This window comes from Rhinolophus sinicus, chromosome 3 (assembly GCF_057876585.1).
Source record: "Rhinolophus sinicus isolate RSI-liver-muscle chromosome 3, RSI-T2T, whole genome shotgun sequence".
Classification (NCBI taxonomy): domain Eukaryota; kingdom Metazoa; phylum Chordata; class Mammalia; order Chiroptera; family Rhinolophidae; genus Rhinolophus; species Rhinolophus sinicus.
In genome coordinates, this window is record NC_142503.1 from 116,142,454 (window position 1) to 116,163,528 (window position 21,075).

A 21,075-nucleotide genomic window follows, 5' to 3' on the forward strand; every position below is an offset into this window, starting at 1 on the left:
TGGGCCACCTCTCACAACTCACCCCGACCCTGGCCCCACCTATCTGGGCAGATCCCTGCAGGAGTAAACAGAAATGCTGAAACATACGGGCTCTGAATCTGGTGGAGGAAGAGCTTTGGAACTTCAAAAGCTCTCCGCATACCCCCACGGACACTGCGCCCTGTGACCCAAGCGAACTATTAACAGAGGAGAAGCCCATCTCCCAGGGAATCCTCCCATTGTGTGAGAAGCTGGAATAGTGCAGAGAAAACATAGCACTACCATGTGAGAGAGAAAAAAAAGGCTGCAGTAGGAGAGAAAATAATACATTCTACCCACAAGTACTGGAAAACAAAAGAAAGACCTCTTCCTATCAACCTGTTCAGAAGTCACTCCTGTAGATGTCTAGGAAGAGAATGAATAAATCAGTAATTTCCATGAATAACCAAGGCAACAAGACAGCTCAGAAAGAAAGTGAAAAGTCTCCAGAAAAGGAACTTAAAGATATGGAAATACATGACTTAAATGACAGAGAATTCAAGATTGCAGTTCTGAAAAAACTGAACGAGATGCAAGAAAACACAGAAAGGCCGTTTAATAAACTCAGAAACACATCAAAGAACAACATGAGCGTTTTAGGAAAGAGATTGAAATTTTAAAAAAGAACCAAATAGGATTTCTGGAGTTTAAGAACTCAATAGAAGAAATCAAGAATGAAATAACCAGCTTAGGTAGTAGAGTTGACCAGATGGAGGAAAGAATCAGTGACATCGAAGATAGAAACCTGGAAATTACACAGATGGAAGAAGAAAGAGACTTGAGACTTAAAAAAAATGAAAGAACTCTACAAGAACTTTCTGACTCCATCAGAAAGAGCAATATAAGAATAATGGGCATACCAGAAGGAGAAGAAAGAGAGAAGGGAACAGAGAATATATTCAAACAAATTGTTGATGAGAACTTCCCAAACTGTGGACAGAACTGGATCCTCGAATCCAAGAAGCAAATGGAACACCTAATTACCTCAATCCCAACAGGCCTTCTCCAAGGCACATTGTATTGAAGCTGTCTAAAATCAACGACAAAGAAAGAATCCTCAAGGAAGCCAGGGAAAAGAAGACGATAACCTACAAAGGAAAGCACATTAGATTATCATCAGATTTTACAGCAGAAACTCTACAAGCCAGGAGGGAGTGCAACCAAATATTCAAACTATTGAAAGAGAGAAATTATGAGCCAAGAATAATATATCCAGCAAAGATATCTTTTAGATATGAAGGAGGAATAAAGACCTTTCCAGACGTACAGAAACTGAGGGAATTTTCTAATACACAACCTGCACTACAAGAAATACTAAAGGAGGCTATTCGACCACCATCAACAGGGATAATTTGTGGCAACCAAAATATAAAAAAGGGGAGAGTAAAGGCCTGAACCGGAATATGGGAATGGAGAAAGTAAGCGTGCTGAAGAAAATGGAATACTCTAAATATCAAACTCTTTTACATAAACTTAAGGGTAACCACTCAAAAAAAAATCCAGAACTGAAATATATACTGTAATAAAAGAAGAAACAGAGGGAAACATCATAGAATACCGCCACACAGAAATAATAGACAACAACAAAAAGGCAAAGAAACAATGGAGACTCAGACTTACCAGAAAACTGAAGATAGACTGACAGGAAATCCTCACATATCAATAATCACCCTAAATGTAAATGGACTGAACTCACCGATTAAAAAGCACAGAGTAGCAGATTGGATCAAAAAACTAAACCCAACCATATGCTGTCTCCAAGAGACACATCTCAGCTACAAGGACAAGCATAGACTCAAAGTGAAAGGGTGGAAATTGACACTCCAAACAAATGGTACCCAGAGAAAATCAGGTGTAGCCATAATGATATCAGATGAAACATACTTCAGGGTGAAAAAGATAACAAGAGACAAAGATGGACATTTCATAATGGTGAAGGGGACTATACAACAATCAATATTTATGCCCCTGATCAGGGAGCACCAAAATATACCAAGCAACTACTAACAGAACTAAAGGGAGAAATTGACCAAAACACAGCTATACTACACAACCTAAATACATCATTGACAGCTATGGATAGATCATCCAAACAGAAACTAAATAACGAAATAGCATCCCTAAATGACACATTAGATGAAATGGACATAATTAACCTATATAGAGCACTTCATCCTAAAATATCAGATTATACATTCTAGTGTTCATGGAACATTCTCAAGGATAGACCATATATTGGGACATAAAATCAGCCTTAGCAAATTTAAGAAGATTGAAATCATACCAAGCATATTCTCTGATCACAAGGCTTTGAAATTGGATATCAACTGCAAAAAGAAAGCAGGAAAAAAACACAAATACATGGAGATTAAACAACATACTTTTAAAGAAGGACTGGGTCAAAGAAGAAATTAGAGGAGAGATCAAAAGATACATAGAAACAAATGACAATGAAAATACATCCTACCAAAATTTTTGGGATGCAGCGAAAGCAGTTTTAAGAGGGAAATTTATATCATTACAGGCCATCTCAAGAAACAAGAAAAATCCCAAATAAATAACCTCATGTTATACCTTAAAGAACTAGAAAAAGAAGAACAAGTGAAACCCAAGGTCAGCAGAAGAAAGGCAATAACAAAAATCAGAGCAGAACTAAATGAAATAGAGAACAAAGACAATAGAAAAAATTAATGTGACAAAGAGCTGGTTCTTTGAAAAGATTAACAAAATTGACAAACCCTTGGCTGGATTCACTAAAATAAAAAGAGAGAAGACACTAATTAACAAAATCAGAAATGAAAAAGGGGAAGTTATCACGGACACCACAGAAATACAAAGGATCATCCAAGAATACTATGAAGGACTATATGCCACCAAATTCAATAACCTAGAAGAAATGGACAAGTTCTTAGAAACATATAGCCTTCCAAGGCTGAATCATGAAGAACTAGAAATCTAAACAGACTGATCACCAGTAAGGGAATTGAGTCAGTCATCCAAAACCTTCCCAAAAGCAAAAGTCCGGGACCAGATGGCTTCACTAGTGAATTCTACCAAACCTTCAAAGAGGATCTAATACCAATCTGCTCAAACTCTTCCAAAAAATTGAAGAAGAGACAGCACTCCCTAACTCATTTTATGGCCAACATTATCCTGATACCAAAACCTGGTAAGAACAACACAAAAAAAGAAAACTACAGACCAATATCTCTGATGAATACAGATGCAAAAATCCTAAATAAAATTCTAGCAAATCGAATACAACAATGCATCAGAAAGATTATTCATCACGACCAAGTGGGGTTCATCCCCGGGGCACAAGGATGGTTCAACATACGCAAATCTATCAATGTGATACATCACATAAACAAACTAAAGGACAAAAATCATATGATTATATCAATTGATGCAGAAAAAGCATTTGACAAGATACAAAATAAATTTATGATTAAAACACTTAATAAATAAAATAGGTACAGAAGGAAAAATACCTTAACATAATAAAGGCCATATATGACAAGCCCTCAGCTAATCTCATAATTAATGGAGAAAAACTGAAGCCCTTTGCTCTATGTTCAGGAACACAACAGGGCTGTCCCCTATCACCTCTGCTTTTCAACATAGTGTTGGAAGTCCTTGCTAGAGGAATCAGGCAAGTGAAAGAAATAAAAGGCATCCAAATTGGGAATGAAGAAGTTAAATTGTTACTCTTTGCAGATGACATGATGCTATATATAGAAAACCCTAAAGACTCCACCAAAAACTATTAGAAACAATCAACGAATACAGTAAAGTTGCTGGCTACAAAATCAATGTACAAAAGTCCATTGCATTCCTATATACTAACAATGAAATCTCAGAAAAAGAAATACAAAAAACAATTGCTTTTGCAATTGCAGCAAAAAGAATAAAATACCTAGGAATAAACTTAACCAAGGATGTGAAAGACCTATATGCTGAAAACTATAAGACATTTTTGAAAGAAATTGAAGAAGACACAAAGAAATGGCAAAACGTTCCATGCTCATGGATTGGAAGAATCAACGTAGTTAAAATGGCCATATTACCCAAAGCAATATACAGATTTAATGCAATCCCCATCAAAATCCCAATGGCATTTTTTAAAGAAATAGAACAAAAAATCATCAGATTTGTTTGGAACCACAAAAAAACCCGAATAGCAAAGCAATCTTAAGAAAAAAGAACAATGCTGGAGGTATCACACTCCCTGACTTTAGCTTGTACTACAGGGCTACAATAATCAAAACAGCATGGTATTGGCAGAAAAACAGACACATAGACCAATGGAATAGAATTGAGAACCCAGAAATAAAACCACATAAATATGGACAGATAATTTTTGACAAAGAAGCTAAAAACACACAATGGAGGAAAGACAGCCTCTTCAACAAATGGTGCTGGCAGAATTGGATAGCCACATGCAAACGAATGAAACTGGATTGCTATCTGTCACCATGTACCAAAATTAATTCAAAATAGATCAAAGACTTAAGTATAAGACCTGACACGATAAATTGCATAGAAGAAAACATAAGTACTAAACTTATGGACCTTGGGTTCAAAGAGCATTTTACGAATTTGACTCCAAAGGCAAGGGAAGTAAAAGCTAAAATAAATAAATGGGACTATATCAAACTTAAAAGCTTCTGCACAGTAAAAGAAACCATCGACAAAATAAAGAGGCAACCAACTGAATGGGAGAAGATTTTTGCAAACAGTGCCTCCGATAAGGGGCTAATATCCAAAATATACAAGAAACTCATGCAACTCAAGAACAGAAAAACAAACAACCCAATTGAAAAATGGGCACAGGACCCGAAGAGACATTTCTCCAAAGAGGACATACAAATGGCAAGTAGACATATGAAAAAATGCTCAACATCACTAATCATCAGAGAAATGCAAATAAAACCCACAATGAGATTATCACCTCACCCCAGTCAGAATGGCTATCATCAACAAGACAAATAGTAACAAGTGTTGGAGAGGCTGTGGAGAAAAAGGAACCCTCATACACTGTTGATGGGAATGCAGACTGGTGCAGCCGCTATGGAAGACCGCATGGAGGTTCCTCAAAAAATTAAGAATAGAATTGCCATATGACCCAGCAATCCCTCTCCTGGGTATCTACCCCAAAAATCTGAAAACATTTATACATAAAGACACGTGTGCTCCAATGTTCATTGCAGCTTTGTTTACGGCAGCCAAGACATGGAAACAACCAAAATGTCCTTCGATAGATGAATGGATCAAGAACTTGTGGTATATATACACAATGCAATACTATTCGGCAGTAAGAAAAGATAATATAGGAACATTTGTGACAACATGGATGGATCTTGAGAGTATAATGCTAAGCAAAATAAGTCAGATAGAAAAAGCAGAGAACCATATGATTTCACTGATATGTGGTATATAAACCAAAAACCGCAAAAGAACAAGACAAACAAATGAGAAACAAAACTCATAGACACAGACAATAGTTTAGTGGTTACCAGAGGGTAAGGGGTTGGGGGGTGTGAGATGAGGGTAAAGGGGATCAAATATACGGTGATGGAAGAACTGACTCTGGGTGGTGAATGGGATTTATAGATGATGTAATACAGAATTGTATACCTGAAATCTATGTAATTTTACTAACAATTGTCACCCCAATAAATATGAAAAAAAAAATAGAAATGTATTCTCTCACTGTTCTGGAGACCAAAATCTAGGTGTAGGGGATTGTTTGTGCTCCCTCTAAAGGCTCTAGGGAAGAATCCTTCCTTGCCTTTTTTTAACTTCTAGTGGTTGCCAGCAATCCTTGGCTTGTAGCTGCGTCATTTCAGTCTTGTGATGGCCTTCTTCTCTGTGGGTTTGTGTGTTCACATGGTGTTCTCTCTCTTTTTGTTTTTTTTTTATTTTTTATTGGGGAATAGTGTGTTTTTCCAGGGCCCATCAGCTCCAAGTCGTTGTCCTTCAATCTAGTTGTGGAGGGCACAGCTCAGCTCCAAGTGTAATCGCCGTTTTCAATCTTTAGTTCCAGGGGGCGCAGTCCACCATCCCATGTGGGAATTGAACTGGCAACCTTGTTGTTGAGAGCTCACGCTCTAACCAACTCAACCATCAGGCTGCCCCTCCGGAAGCTCAGTGGCAGCTTGGTGTCTTCAGTCTGGTCATGGAGGGAGCAGCTCACTGGCCCATGTGGGAATCGAACCAGCAACCCTGTTGTTCAGAGCTCGCACTCTAATCAACTGAGCCATCTGGCTGTCCCCACATGGTGCTTTCTTATAATACCAGTCCTACTGGATTTAGGATCTGCCCTAAATCCAGGATGATCTCATCCCAACATTCTTCACCACATCTACAAAGACTCTATTTCCAAATAAGGTCACGTTCACAGATACTGTGGGTTAGGACTTTTGAGACCACTATTCAACCCACTGTTATCCTATTAATAATAGGAGAGACAGTGCATGTGGTATATGGGAAACCTCCATACTGTCTTTGTACTTTTTCTGTAAGTCTAAAACAATTCTAAAAGATAAAGTTCATTATCAATAAAATAATACAGACATACCTCAGAGATGTTGTGGATTTGGTTCCAGACCACAGCAATAAACAAATATTGCAATAAAGCTAGTCAAATGAATTTTTTGGTTTCCTCATGTATATAAAAGTTACGTTTACACTGTAGTCTATTAAGTATGCAATAGCATTATGTAAAAAACAAAACAAAACAAAAAAAAACGGTATATACCTTAACTTTAAAAGACTTTATTGCTAAAAAATGCTAACCATCATCCAAGCCTTCAGTGAGTAGTAATGGTTTTGCTGGTGGAAGGTCTTGCCTCAATGTTAATGGCTGTTGACTGATCAGGGTGGTGGTTGCTGAAGGCTGGGGCGGCTGAGGCAATTTCTTAACATAAGACAGCAATGAAATTTGCCACATCAATTGACTCTTCCTTTCACTTGAACACTTAGAGGTCATTGTAGGGTTGCTAACCGGCTTAATTTCAATATTATCATGGCTGAGGAGAGGGAGAGAGATGGGGAAATGGCAGGTCGGTAGAGCACTCAGAACACATATTTATCAATTAAGTTTGCTGTTTTATAAGGCGTTCAGTTCACGGCATTACAGAATAATTACAATAGTAATATCAGAAATCACAGATCACCATTAAAAAAACATAATAATAATGAAAAAATTTGAAATATTGAGAGAATTGTCAAAATGTGACACAGAGACACAAAGTGAACAAAAACGCTGTTGGAAAAATACCACTAATAGATTTGCTCGAAGCAGGATTGTCACAAACATTTATAATATTTTAAAAAAATAAATAAATAAATAAACCCCACAATTATCTGTGAAGTACAGTCAAAATGCCTGTAACTATTGGTAATTATGTTTTCTTTAATATTTTCACTGACTTTTAATAACATTTTATTGGACTATGAATTTTCTCCAAAGGGATTTCTTTCAACCAGAAAAATGAGCTCAAATTCTTTTAACTTATCAACTTGCAAGCATTACTCTAGTATTAACTATAAACCCTTAACAGTGACATCTCCTGTAGTGTAGGCGTTACACAGACTTTCCAGAGTCATATACAAAGACCAAATACAGCAAATAAAGATTCACAATTATAAGGTGACACTGAGTCTTGGCCACTTTTATTTCTAGTCAGATATACTTCATCTACTCATATTCCATACACTTGATCACATTTTCTATCTATCCACACAGTATTTAGAGAAAGTCTGATTTTGAAGTTGCCATGTTAATTTGTCCAATACAGGAATTCAAAATTAAGTTTCCGCCTCACTCATCCTGTTTTGCTGAGCACACTGCCTCACTTCATGCTGTACAGACCTAGAGCCAGGAAGCCCTTGCTAAAGGATAAATAAATGCTTCTAAAGTCACATCCAATACAGTAATTTCTTCTGTGTAACGGGTAAATTTCCAGCAGCTTAAGCATCCAGAATACAATTACACCTCTAGAAGTAAGTGAGATACAAGCCTCTAAATGGGAAGAGAGGAAAAATCTATTACTAAAGAAAAGTAGTTTGCACTCGAGGAAAAGCACAGATGCACCTTCAGGAGAGAATTTATCAAATTAAAGTGGGGAAGATATATTCATCATGGTAAATTGGTTTCCCGAGAAATGTTCAGAACTTCCTAAGAGGAAACCTAGGAAAATGGTTAGAAACAGCAGGGTTGGTGGTTGCTAGAACTTGACAGGAGGGTAGAGACTGCACAGCAAACTGAACTACTAACTATAAAGCAACCTAGATTAATTTAGTGTAACAGCACCTGCACAGCCTCTATGGTTAGTTATTATGTATATTCCAACCCAATACAACAAGTCATGTTCAATACTGAAGACCCAAGGTCAGAGTATTCTCTTCACTAAGGGAGACGGATATGCACATTACCATGTTTCCCCAAAAATAAGACCTAACTGGAAAATAAGCCCTAGCATGATTTTTCAGGCTAACATCCCCTGAACATAAGCCCTAATGTGTCTTTTGGAGCAAAACTTAATATAAGACATGGTCTTATTTTCAGGGAAACACGGTTGTTTCAGGGGTAAGTTAAGCATCATATAAATGAAACATACGGACAACAGTTTCCAAACATAGCCTCAAGACCTTTTCAAGGGTCCTTGCAAGACTTTCCACACGTGAAAACTATTTCCTTAATAACACTAACATGTTATTTGCCTTTTTCACTGTAGTATTAAAATTTGTACTGATGGTGTAAAAAAAAATATTGGGTAAAAATCATGATACCTTAGCATGAATCAAGGCAGCAGCACCTTAAAAATGCCTGCCAGGAAGCAGGAAAAATTGTTAATTTTATCTCAACTTTTAAGTACATACCTTTTTAATATTCAGTGTGACTAAGTGAGAAGTACACAAAGTGTTTCTGCAGTGAAGTAGGATAGTGGTTTTGAGGAAAAGCATGTATGCTTTTGTTAAATATGTGAACTGAACTAACCACCATTTATATTTGAGAAGACAAACATCAAACTACAGTTATTCAGACTTGGGTGGGTGGCAAGCATTTTCCTGAAAATAAATGAAGCAAACCTTATTTCAAATTAAACAATTGAGAGTATTTATGCTAATGAAAAATTAAAGCTTTTAGCAAAAATTAGAATTTTGGAAAATTTGTGTCCCTCACCATGAGCCTGCCAGGTTCCCAATGCTAAAAGATTTTTCTATAATATTAATATTTTAATATTTTAATATTTTATATATGCATATAGTGAAATGTGTCAGCATTGAAGATCTACATAACTTGATGAACAATATTTTCCAAATAATAGTGCATAAAGTTACAAAATCATGAATGGGTAAAAAATTCATTCTAAATGTAAAATAAACCAATATATTTTAACATATTAGGTATGAAAAAGCCACTGAGATGGTTTCAGATTTCAACTACAACAAAGTTTTTTAGCTGTAAAAACTAACATTTAATACATTCTCTTTTAGCTATGGAAATTAAAAGTTAATACTCTCTTTTTAACTAAGTTTAATTTCTCTTTTTCTCTTTTTGCTTGGTTCAATAACTACAATTTTTTATTAAACTTTTTATTTTGAGATAATTGTAGATTCACATGTAGCTTTAAGAAATAATCCCATCTATCCTTTACCCAGGTTACTTCAAAGGTAGCATCTTGCAAAACTATAGCACAATATCACAAACAAAATATTGACATTGATGCAGTCAAGATACAGAACATTTCCATCACCACAGGGATCCCTCGTGTTGCCCTTTTATAGACACACTCATCCCACCCACCCCCACTCTGGAACCGTGGAAACTACTAATCTGTTCTCCATTTCTGCAATTTTGTCATTTCAAGAATGTTATATAATGAAATCACACAGTATGCAAACTTTTTGAATTGGCTTCTCTTTTTCTGCATAAGTTTCTGAAGATTCATCCTTGTAGTTGCATATATCAATAGTTCCTTCTTTTCTGTTGCTGAGTAGCAGACCCACGTTCAGTTTAAAAGAAAAAAAAATAACTGTCAAACTTTTTTCCAGCGAGGTGAGAGGGAAGCTTTTTTTTTTTAATTAAGAATTCAATTTCCTTAATAATTATAGGGTTATTCAAATTATCTATTTCATATTGAGTGAGTTGTGGTAGTTTGTATTTTTTGAGGAATTGCTCCATTTCATCTAAATTGTCAAATTTATGTATGTAGAGCTGCTCATTGTATTCCCTTATTCTTTTGATGTCTGCAGAGTCTTTTGATGTCTGCAGAGCTCCTGTTTCATTTCTAATACTGATAAGTTTGTCTTTTCTCTTTTTGTCCTTGTCACTCTTGCTAGAGATCAATTTTATTAATCTTTTCAAAGAACTAGCTCTTTGTTTCATTGATTTTCTGTATTGTTTTTCTGTTTTAAATTTTGTAATTTCTGCTGTTTATTATTCCTTCCCTTTGCTTGCTTTAGGTTTATTTTTGCTCTTCTTTTTCTTGGTTGTTTCAGTGGGAGCTTAAATTATTGACTGATACATTGTCTTTTCTATTGTAAGCATTTAGTGCTATAAATTTCCCTTTCAGAACTGCTTTAGATGTGTTCCACAAATTTTGGTGTTGCATTTTCAGCTTAGTTCAGTTCACTTGATTTTCAATGTATTTTTTTTAATACCGTGAGACTTCCTCTTTAATCCATGGTTATTTATAACTGTACTGTTTAGTTTCTAATCATTTTGAGATTTTTCTTTACCTTTGTTATTGATCTTTGGTGTGATTATATTCTGGATTAGCTCTATCTTGCAGTATGTTCTGTGGGAACTTGAAAAGATTGTATATTTTGCTCTTATTGGATGTAGTGTTCCATAAATTTCAATTGGATCCTATTGGTTAATGGAGTTATTTAGTTCTGTATACTTGCTGATCTTCTCTCTAAATGTGTCATCAATTATATAGAGAGGGGTGTTGAAGTCTCCGACTGTAATTGTGGAATTGCCTAGTTCTCATTTCATTTTTTGCTTCACATGTTTTGCAAGTCTGTTGTTTGGTGCATGTACTTTTTCAGATTGCTATGTCTTCCTGGTGGATTGTTACTTTTATCATAATATAATGTCCCTCTTTGTCTCTGATAACTTTCTTTGCTTGGAAGTCTACTTTATCTGATACTAATATAGTCACTTCTGCTTTTCTCTGATTAATGTTTGCATGATAAATATTTTTTTTACCCTATTACTTTCAACCTCATGTATCATTATATTTAAAGTCAGTTTCTTATAGATACTATTAATTTGGGTCATGTTTTTTAATCCACTCTGCATTCTCTGCCACGTAATTGGTTTATATAGACAATTTACATTTAAGTTATGGATTTAGTCTGTCATTTCATTTTTTGTTTTATCTTTGTTCTCTGTTTTCTTTTGTTTCTCTGTTTTCTTTTACCTGCCTTCCTGTTACTTGGCTATATTTTAGAATTCTACTTTTATTTATCTATGGTTTTATGAGTGTATCTCTGTATAACTTTTTAATTTTGCTCTCAGTGTTACGTTATATAAACATAATTATTTAAGATCTACTGATGTCATCATTTTACCAGTTCAAGTGATGAATAGAAACCTTACCTCCCTTTATGTCACTTTACTCTTCCCCATTTATAATATAATTATCTTAAACATTTCTCGTTTATACAGTTAATATGAAAATTTTTGCTTCCACTGACAAACATAATTTAGAAAACTCAAAAGAAGAAAGTTCTATTGCATTAACCCATAATTTTGCTTTACACATATTTGTTTGTTCTAGGTATTTAAAGATGTCTTTTATTATTCTCTTCCTGTTTAGAGAATTTTCTCTAGTCATCCTTTAAGGGTAAGTCTGCTGGCAACAAATTCTCTTATTTTTCTTTCATCTGAAAATGTCTTGATTCTCCTTCATTCCTGAAGGCTGTTTCTAGAGATACAAGACCCTGGGCTCACAGGGTTTCTTTTGTTTTTGTTTTCATCACTTGCAAAATATTCTGCCACTGAACATTCTGCTTCTGGCCTCCACAGCTTCTGATCACAAGACTACTGCCATTCAAATTGTTTTTATCCTATGTATCATATTGTTCCTCTCGTGCTACTTTCAAGGTTTTTTCTTTGTCATTATTCTCACAAGTTTTACTACAAAGTGTCTTAGTACAGTTTTCTTTAGATTTTTCTTGGTTGGGGTTTTCTCAGCTTCCTTAATATGCATAAGTCTTTTCCCAAATTGGGGGAGTTTCTAGCCATTATTCCTTCCTATACATTTTCAGTCACCACCACCACCCTTCTTTTTCTTCTCCTTCCAGGACTGCAATAACACAAATATTAGATCTTTTGTTATATTCCCACAGATCACTGAGTCTCTGCTAATTTTTTTTAGTCTACTTCTCTTTGTTCACACTGGATACATTTTATTGTTCTATCTTTGAGTTTACTGTTTCTTTCCTGTCTCCTCTATTCTACTTCTGAGCCCATCCACTGAGCTTTCTATTTCAATTATTATATATTTTAATTCTAAAATTTTCATGATTCTTCTCTATATTTTTAATTTCTTTATTAAGACTTTCTGTTTCCTTTCTGCTTATTTATTTTTTATTGACATATAACTGACATATAACATTATATTAATTTCAGGCATAAAACATAATGATGTGATGACCACCACAATAAGTCCATCACCATACATAGTAACAGATTATTTTTTTTGTGATGAGAACTTTTAAGATCTACTCTCTTAGCAACTTTCAAATATGCAATACAGTATTATTAACTGCAGTTGCCATGCAGTACATTAAACCTCCATGACTTACTAATTTCATAACTGGAAGTTTGTACATTTTGACTCCCTTCACCCATTTTACCCTGTCTCTGGCAACCATATCTATGAGTGTAGGTTTGTTTTTATGATTGAATATATAAGTGAGAAAATACACTATTTGTCTATCTCTGTCTGACTTATTTCACTTAGTATAATATCCTCCAGTTCCATCCATGTTGTCATAAATGACAATATTTCATTCTTTTTTATGGCTGAATTATTTACACACACACACACACACACACATACATATCACAGTTTCTTTATTCATTCATTCATCAAAGGATACTTAGGTTATTTCCATATCTTAGCTATTGTAAATAATAAACATAGGGTGCAGACATCATTTTGAGTTAGTGTTTTCATTTTCATCAGATAAATACTCAGAGTGGGATTGCTGGATCATATGGTAGTTTTATTTTTAATCTTTTGAGGAAACTTCATATTGTTTTCCATAGTGGCTACACTGCAAATCTTCACCAACACTTGTTATTTGTTGACTTTTTGATAATAGCCATTCTAATAGGTGTGGTTTGATTTGCATTTCCCTGATATTGGTGATGCTGAGCATCTTTCCATGTAGTTGTTGGCCATCTGTATGTCTTCATTGGAAAAATGTCTATTCAGATCTCCTGCCCATTTTTCAATTGGATTATTTTATTTTTTATTTATTTATTTATTTTTTTTGCTATTGTGTTGTATGAGTTCTTTATGTATTTTGGATATCAGCCCCTTATCAGACATATATGATTTGAAAATATTTTCTCCCATTCAGTAGGTTGCTTTCCAATTTTGTTGATGGTTTCCTTTGTTCTGCAGAAGCTTTTTAGTTTGATGCAGTCACACCTGTTTATTTTTGCTTTTGTTGCCTTTACTTTTAGTGTCAAATCCAAAAAATTATTGACAAGACCAATATAAGGACCTTACCACCTATGTTTTCTCTAGGAGTTTTATGGTTTCAGGTCTTACATTCAAGTCTTTAATCCATTTTGAGTTAATTTTTTTGCATGGTATAAGATAGTAGTAGTTCAGTTTTGTTCTTTTGCATGTAGCTGTCTAGTTTTCCCAACACCATTTATTGAAGGGACTGTCCTTTCCCCATTGTATATTCTTGGCTCCTTTTTCATAAGTTAATTGACCATATATGTGTGGGTTTATTTCTGGGCTCTCTATTCTGTTCCATTAATCTATGTGTGTTTTTATGCCAATACCATACTGTTTTGATTTCTATAGCTTTGTAATACAGTTTGACATCTGGAAGCATGATGCCCATTGTGTTTTTCTTTCTCAAGATTGCTCCGGCTATTCGGGGTCTTTTATGGTTCTATACAAATTTAGGATTGTTTGTTCTATTTCTATGAAAAATGCCATTGGAATTTTGATAAGGATTGCATGGAATCTGTTCTATTTTCTTTCTGCCTCTTTCTATTTCATTAAATTTGTTTAAGTGTGTTCATAATTGCTTATTGAAGCATTTTATGATGGAGGCTGTAAAATCTTTGTCATATATTTCTAATATGTCTGTCATCTCAGTATTGGCATCTTTTAATTGCTGTTTCACATTCAGTTTAAGATTTTCCTAGTTCTTGGTATGATTAGTGATTTTCAACTGAAATTTTGTTATTCTGGGTTATGCTATGAGACTCTAGATCTTATTCAAACCTTCTGTTTTAGCCAACATTCTGCTAGTCCTCTTCTGATACCAGCTCAATGGGGAAGGGAAGGAGTGGCTCATTACTACTAGGTGGGGATGGAAGTCCAGGATCCCCATATGGTCTCAGCTGACAACATGGAGAAGTAGTCACGTCCCCATTCTGTTAAGTTCAAAGTTCCAGCTCAACACTCAGCCTTCTTTGACAGCACCCTGGTAGGGGTGTTTATAGAGTGCCTTCCTATACTCTGACAAGAGTAAAAGTCGAGATGTCCCATAGGCCTTTGCTGGTGGAGGTGGGGATAGGGTCCCTGTTTTTTCTGTTGTGTTGGCTGAAATGGAGTGATTATCATCTAAAAATTTTCTGTCTTGCTGGGCTGCCCCTTTCCTGGCTCTTTGGCTAGAGAGAGAGAGCTTTTGTTGGGACTTCGTTTTCTTGACCTTTTTTTTTCCTCCCCAGATTATCAGCTTTTTCAGCTCCAAGTCTAGGATATACGAAGCAAACAAGAAAATCCTAAAAACTCACTCATCGCCATGTCATATCTTAGGTCCCAAAGTTCCAAAGTAAAGTGCTTCATTCTCTCCACCTCTCAGAGTCTTTTATGTTTGTAACATCCAGGTTTTTAGTTGTACTTAGCAGGAAGAATAGGAAAAAGTAAAAGTACTTCATGCCCCATCATCCCCAGAAGTGGAAGTCTTGCAACTAACTTTCAAGAAACTACCACTTATTAAGTTTTCACATATAATTAAAGGCAACTATCCATAATTATGCTAAAAAGCCATTAAAATAATCTTTCTTTACCAACGATATATCTGTGCAAGACCAGAATTTTCTAACCAACACAACCTACCATGAAATTGATTGCAGCAGCAGACATGAGAATCCAGCCATTTTCTATTTACCCAGACATTAAAGAGATTTGCAAACAAGTAAAACAATCCTAGTTTTGTCATCCAGTTTTTCATTTAAAAATACAATTATTTTTCATAAAAATACATTATCTTAACATATATGACTTTATTACTGTTGTTTTTCATAAACAAACATTTAACATTTTCTGTTTTGTTCACTCTTTCCAACACTGTAAACGTCAATAGATATAACCCACATAAATAATTATTGAAGTTCTCAATAATTTTTAAGAGTATAAAAAGGGCCCTGAAATTTAAAAGTTTGATAACATGTGAGGTAAAGAAAACTAATATTAAGATAAGTTCTTACTTCCTCTCCCAAGAGTTGTAGGTGTGGTTTGTGAGCACGCTGTCTAATTCCTTGTGCCAATTCAGGTGGTGTCCCTGGTGTTGTTGAAAGGACGGGAACATGTGCTTGAGTGTCACCCATAACAGGAATTCCTTGCAGTATTCTACAGTGTGATACAAACAATAAACTTGGTTTTTAAGTCATTGATAAAGCAAAAGATGTTTGCTCTTATTTCATACCCCTGCTGAGATAAATACATTGATTTGATATCTGCATTAAACAGAAATTGTGCAGAAGTCATATAATCCAAAATGGGAACTAATTAAAAAATAATATATGCTGAGTACTAACTAAATTGTAGTAGTAACCTTTATGATGGTTTTGTCTTATATTGGAATTATGAGTTCACCCTATGAAAGCCTGATTACAAAAGAGGTAAAAAGTTCTCTACCTTCTGATCGCTAACCAGCTCCCCACCTCCAAGCTCACAGAAAATGTTTTTATTTCTTAGATTGAGGCAAAGTGTCAACCTAAGCAGATTAAAGTTTTCTCTTCTTGAGTCATATCTTGCCAGGATGAACAGAATACTGTTATAGTATCAGGTCTTCCCTTCTACGCTATAAGTTGCATATACATTAAGATATATATGAGGTACAAATTTATCAACAAAAGCCTTAATTAAGCCAAAGAGATGAGCTAAATTGAAATTTGAAGGCAGCAAAATCTGTCATTAATGACTGACAATAGACTACTTGAAAACACATTAATTTTTGTGTTGCAGCTATAAAATAGAAAATAAGTATAAAAGGGGTCCACATAGAAGATAGCTGTATCAATTTCACATGGAAGTGTTTAGAGCCAATGTTCCCTCCAATTTTTTGATACATCTTTATATGAACAATCATTTTATAAGCTACCAAATGTGAAGACTAAGCATATACAAACCCAACTGACTTTAGTTACTTAATAATATACTGAAGCCCTCAAATGCCATCACACCAGCTGTTAACAAAAACAGGCCTACTCAAAGCTAGGCTGGAGAAGACAGGGCTTTGTCAAAGTAAAGTCATGGAAAAAAGCTGCCTATCTCACCTAGACAAATATTTGAATTTAAAGAGAAGATAAAGTTCAACTCCAAGCATGGTGAACACAGTAGACTACTACTCAACACCCAATCCATCCTACTCTTCATGTGCTTTCCTGAACTGCTGTGGATAGAGAGGTAACATTCTCCCGCAGCTGGTGTCCTAGATATAATTTAGGACCTACTAACCAGATGCACTCACAGACAATTTGGAAGTCAGAAGGTTCTGATGTTTTTCTTGGCAAGCAGTCATGGCAAGATTGAGTTCTGTAACAATATTTCAGTTACTTCCTCTGTGGGTTGCCTTTTTTTGTGTGTGTGCCAGTGAGTATATCAACAGACATACTGTATACTGTGGCTCCAGAGTCAAAAGCTATGACAGAGGTCACCTTATCCCTGAATCACAGCTAAAGTGGTATGTTGCCAGTATTGGGCTTCCAGATTTCCCACCTTCCTGACTCTGTCTGAAGGAGCAGCTCTCAGCAGCCAGTTAAGCAAGCTGTGTGAGTCATTTCTGTGCAACAGCCCTCCATGCCTGCAGTTCATTTTCCAATCTTTCCATTGATATTGTAAGCATTAAATTTCCAAATCCCTTTTTGTTTAAAATATCTAAAAATAGAGTTCTTTTTTCTGCAACTGAATCTTGACTGATACATCCAGGAAAAACAAAGAACTGGCTAAGGTCTAGGGGCTAGAAGAATAAGCCAGGAAAGTACATACATCAAGATCAATAAAGTATTTCTAAAATCAGGCAGGAGAGGAGTGACTTGAGAAGCTAGCTACCTTGAAGCACTGCTGTATTTTATCTGGTCCTAATCCAAAAACACGGTAGTAAGAGTCATTTGCATCTTATTGTCTTTTCACATTCCAAATGTACATACACTAAAGAAGTAGAAATTCTGGTTCGTTGGAAGGAAAGTAAAAGAAGTCATTGGACATTTCAGAGTACATAAATGGGGAAGCTTAGTGAAAAGGCTACCCAAAGTCAGCAGCTGTTCCTGTAGGACAAAGATGAATCACTTACTTCGAAATTTTTCTCCTGGTTTTCCCTGTTTCATTCTTTGTTTTCAGAAATTACTACCAATCCTTTTTAGAGTTCTCCCCTTTGGACAACACCACCATTTCTGTAATTCACACTGAAAATCTCTTCAACTCCACACTCTCCCACACTCCCAACAGTGATCACTAGTCCTGATCCTTTTCCCTCTAAAGTGTCTCCCTTGTCCATTGCATTATTTCTCATCTGAGTCCTATGATATATCATCTTTGCTGGTCCCTTCCCTCTAAACTCTCCTTCCTCCAATCCATGCTATGTACCACTGCCAGAGTTGTCATCAGTCACACCCTTTGAAATACTTTAGTGACTGCACACACAGTATAAAACCCAAGCTCTTGCGCCTGGCATTCAGGGTCCTCCACAGTCTGGGTACCATCTACCTTGCGAGTCCCACTTCCCTCCCCGAATACCTGGCCCAACCTACATTCACTCTGAAAATGGTGCACTAGGCTGAGATTACTACAGAGGTAATAGGGGAGACAGGAAATCCAAATTACAGTACAGTGAGGCTATGAAAATGATGAAAACAATGCTTTCAGATCTCAGCTTCTCCATGAGACATTTACAATGAACCTCTGCCCAGTCAAAATTCATGTTTGCTTCCCTAGTTTTCCTGCTACATTTGATCTGCTCTTTCATTATAGAATATACTACACTTTATTCTGCATATCTTTTTTTTACAGTAGATCATAAATTCCCAAGTTCATTGATTCTTTTTCACTTTCTGTCTCCCATCAACGCAAATATAATAGGTAATGAATAAGCATTGTTGAATTTTGGCTGAGTGACAAAAGTCCCACAGCAAAAGCCAGTCCCAGACCCTGTGCTGGGGAACATAGAATCATGGGTCTGCGCAATGTACTGTAGTGGTTCCCAACATCATAAACATTGCATAAGAACTTACTAGAAATGCAAAATCTTGAGGCCCATCACCCCCAATGAATCATATTCTCCAGCCCTGCCGGTGATCCTGATGTATACTGATTTCAAAAACCACTGATGTACTGCAATGTTTCCTAAAACAGCCTAATTGTATTATCCCAGGATACTTGTCAAATCTATAGCTTCCCAGATTCCTTCTCCAGAGATTCTAATTCAGTGGGTTGGCTATAGATCCTTAGAATTGATACACTTATCAAACACTCCAGGTGGTCGTTATCCTCAGGAAAAGCCTAAAAAAATCACTGATATATTGGGAAGAGCTAGCTTTGGAATGAGGTTAAAAATCAGGATTTTAGCCCCAGTTTAGCCACTTGGTGTTCTATATGGGGTAGGTCACTATTCCATCCCAAGTCTTACTTTCCTCATCTATATATGCTCAATAAGTGGTTGATATTACAATCATTATTGTTATTATGAGGGAATTGAATGAAGGAAACCTACCCACCTACTCAAGTGAGTTAAACTTCCTTCCCAGTCACCATCATTCTCTCATGGGGTCAGAGACATAAAGTGTATTTCTTATTGTAGGTTGTTGTCAAAGAAGTTTGGAAAATGTTTGTTCTAAGCTGTGAGCACTTTTAAAAAATCTTTTCATACATATTCTATGAGTTACATAAAAGTGACTACAAGCTCCAACCTGTAAAGCACGGAGAAGGGTTCTTGCCCCAGCAACCCTCTCCCCTCTGAGGTGTGACTCTAACAGAAAAGTTCCCCCATCATATCTTCTATGTCCATTCATAGTGAATTGATCTTACTCCTTGGGGTACAAACCTGGGGGGAGACTTTTATGTAACTCAAAGAAGAGGTATACAGGGATATTTTAAGAGTGCTCAAAGTACAGGTGCTTCCAGTCAAGACAGTACAGTAGGTAACCACGATATTTGCCTCCTCCCATGATGACATTAAAATTACAACTAAACTACATAACAATCATCATTGAGAACTGACTGAAGTCTAGCTGAACAGAAGTCCTATAACCAAGGACATACAGAATAAGCCACATTGAGTCTGGTAGGAGAGATGGAGATATGGAATGGGCTGGTCCCACATATGCATGTGGCAGTTAATAATTGGGAGAGATAGCTCAGATGCAGAGGTGCCCCCAAGGAGCAAAGAGTCCCAGCCCCACACCAGGCTCCCCAGGCTAGGGTTTTATTGCTGGGGAGAGAAATCCCCATAACTTCTGGCTGTGAATATTGTGGCTGAGAGAGATGGAGGGCAGCTGGACTCCCAAGTGATCTTCTTAAAGGCCAAGCATAGACTTATTTGCTGATGAACTCACTGGCTCTGAGGTCCAGTGCTGGGGCAGCAACTCAAAAGGTGCCAGGGACATACTGGAAGGGACTAAATGTCTGGTTTCAGAGTGTGAGCTGGAGGGGTAGCTTTCTTCCAGATTGGAAGAGCAATTGTTTCTCTGTTAAGCCCTCCCCACCCAACCTGTACACAACCTGGTGAAAGCAGACACCATATCTGAGTCTCCATCAATCTGGCTAACACTCTTCACCCCACTCTGGTGATTCCCTGAGACCCCGACCCACCCAGGTATCAGGCCCACTCAGGTGCTTCCAGTGACTTTTCCATACAAACAACTTGTTTTGGCTCATGCTGCTGACTTTCCTAAAATTTCTCAAAATTTCACAAACCTCAAACAACAACCATCTGGTTTTGGTGTGCCTCGTACCTCTTGTTAAGCAGCCTAAGCCAGGTATTAAAAGCAACCAACCTCAGTTTGCACCTTAGCCTCTCCCTGGCACCTACGAGCCCAGCACAAGTGGGAATCATCTGCAGTTCACTTTGTGGCTCATACCAAGTGGCCTGCACCAGAGGCCATCCCAAGTGGTCCCAGAAACAGTAGACCCAGTGATCAGCCTCAGACCACAAAAAAACACCACTCAACCACCTCCACAAATGACACACCCAAAGAGATGTCTTCACAAGCACCAGAGCCCCGCTAAACTAAAACCTATTCTGCAGGGTCAGCCCCTGCACAACAGCTCCTCGACTGTACTCACAGCCATTCCTCACAACCAGTCAGCCTGAAATTCAATCCTTCCCATTTAAATAAAGACTACATTAAAGGGAATCAAGAGTTCATTAAATGAAGCAGATCATCGAAGCAGAGATTTGGAAGGTAAGGTGGCAGAAAACGCTCAATCAGAACAGCAAAAAAAAATGAGGATAGCTTAAGGGACCTCTGGAACAACATCAAGCATACCAACATTTGCTTCATAGAAGTATCAGAAGGAGAAGAGAGAAAGCAAGTTATTGAAAATCTATTTGAAAAAATAA

The 21,075-nt window shown here is 36.5% G+C and overlaps 1 protein-coding gene across 1 annotated transcript in view; it reads right to left on the reverse strand.

Moving 5' to 3' along the window:
- Positions 1-15,751: 15,751 nt before the first annotated feature.
- LOC148758554 (uncharacterized) overlaps positions 15,752-21,075 on the reverse strand; it is a 31,047-nt gene continuing 25,723 nt past the window's right edge. The window contains exon 4 of the mRNA XM_088796866.1: positions 15,752-15,866. The gene's annotated coding sequence lies outside the window, so the exon portion shown is untranslated. The remainder of the gene's footprint in view (positions 15,867-21,075) is intronic.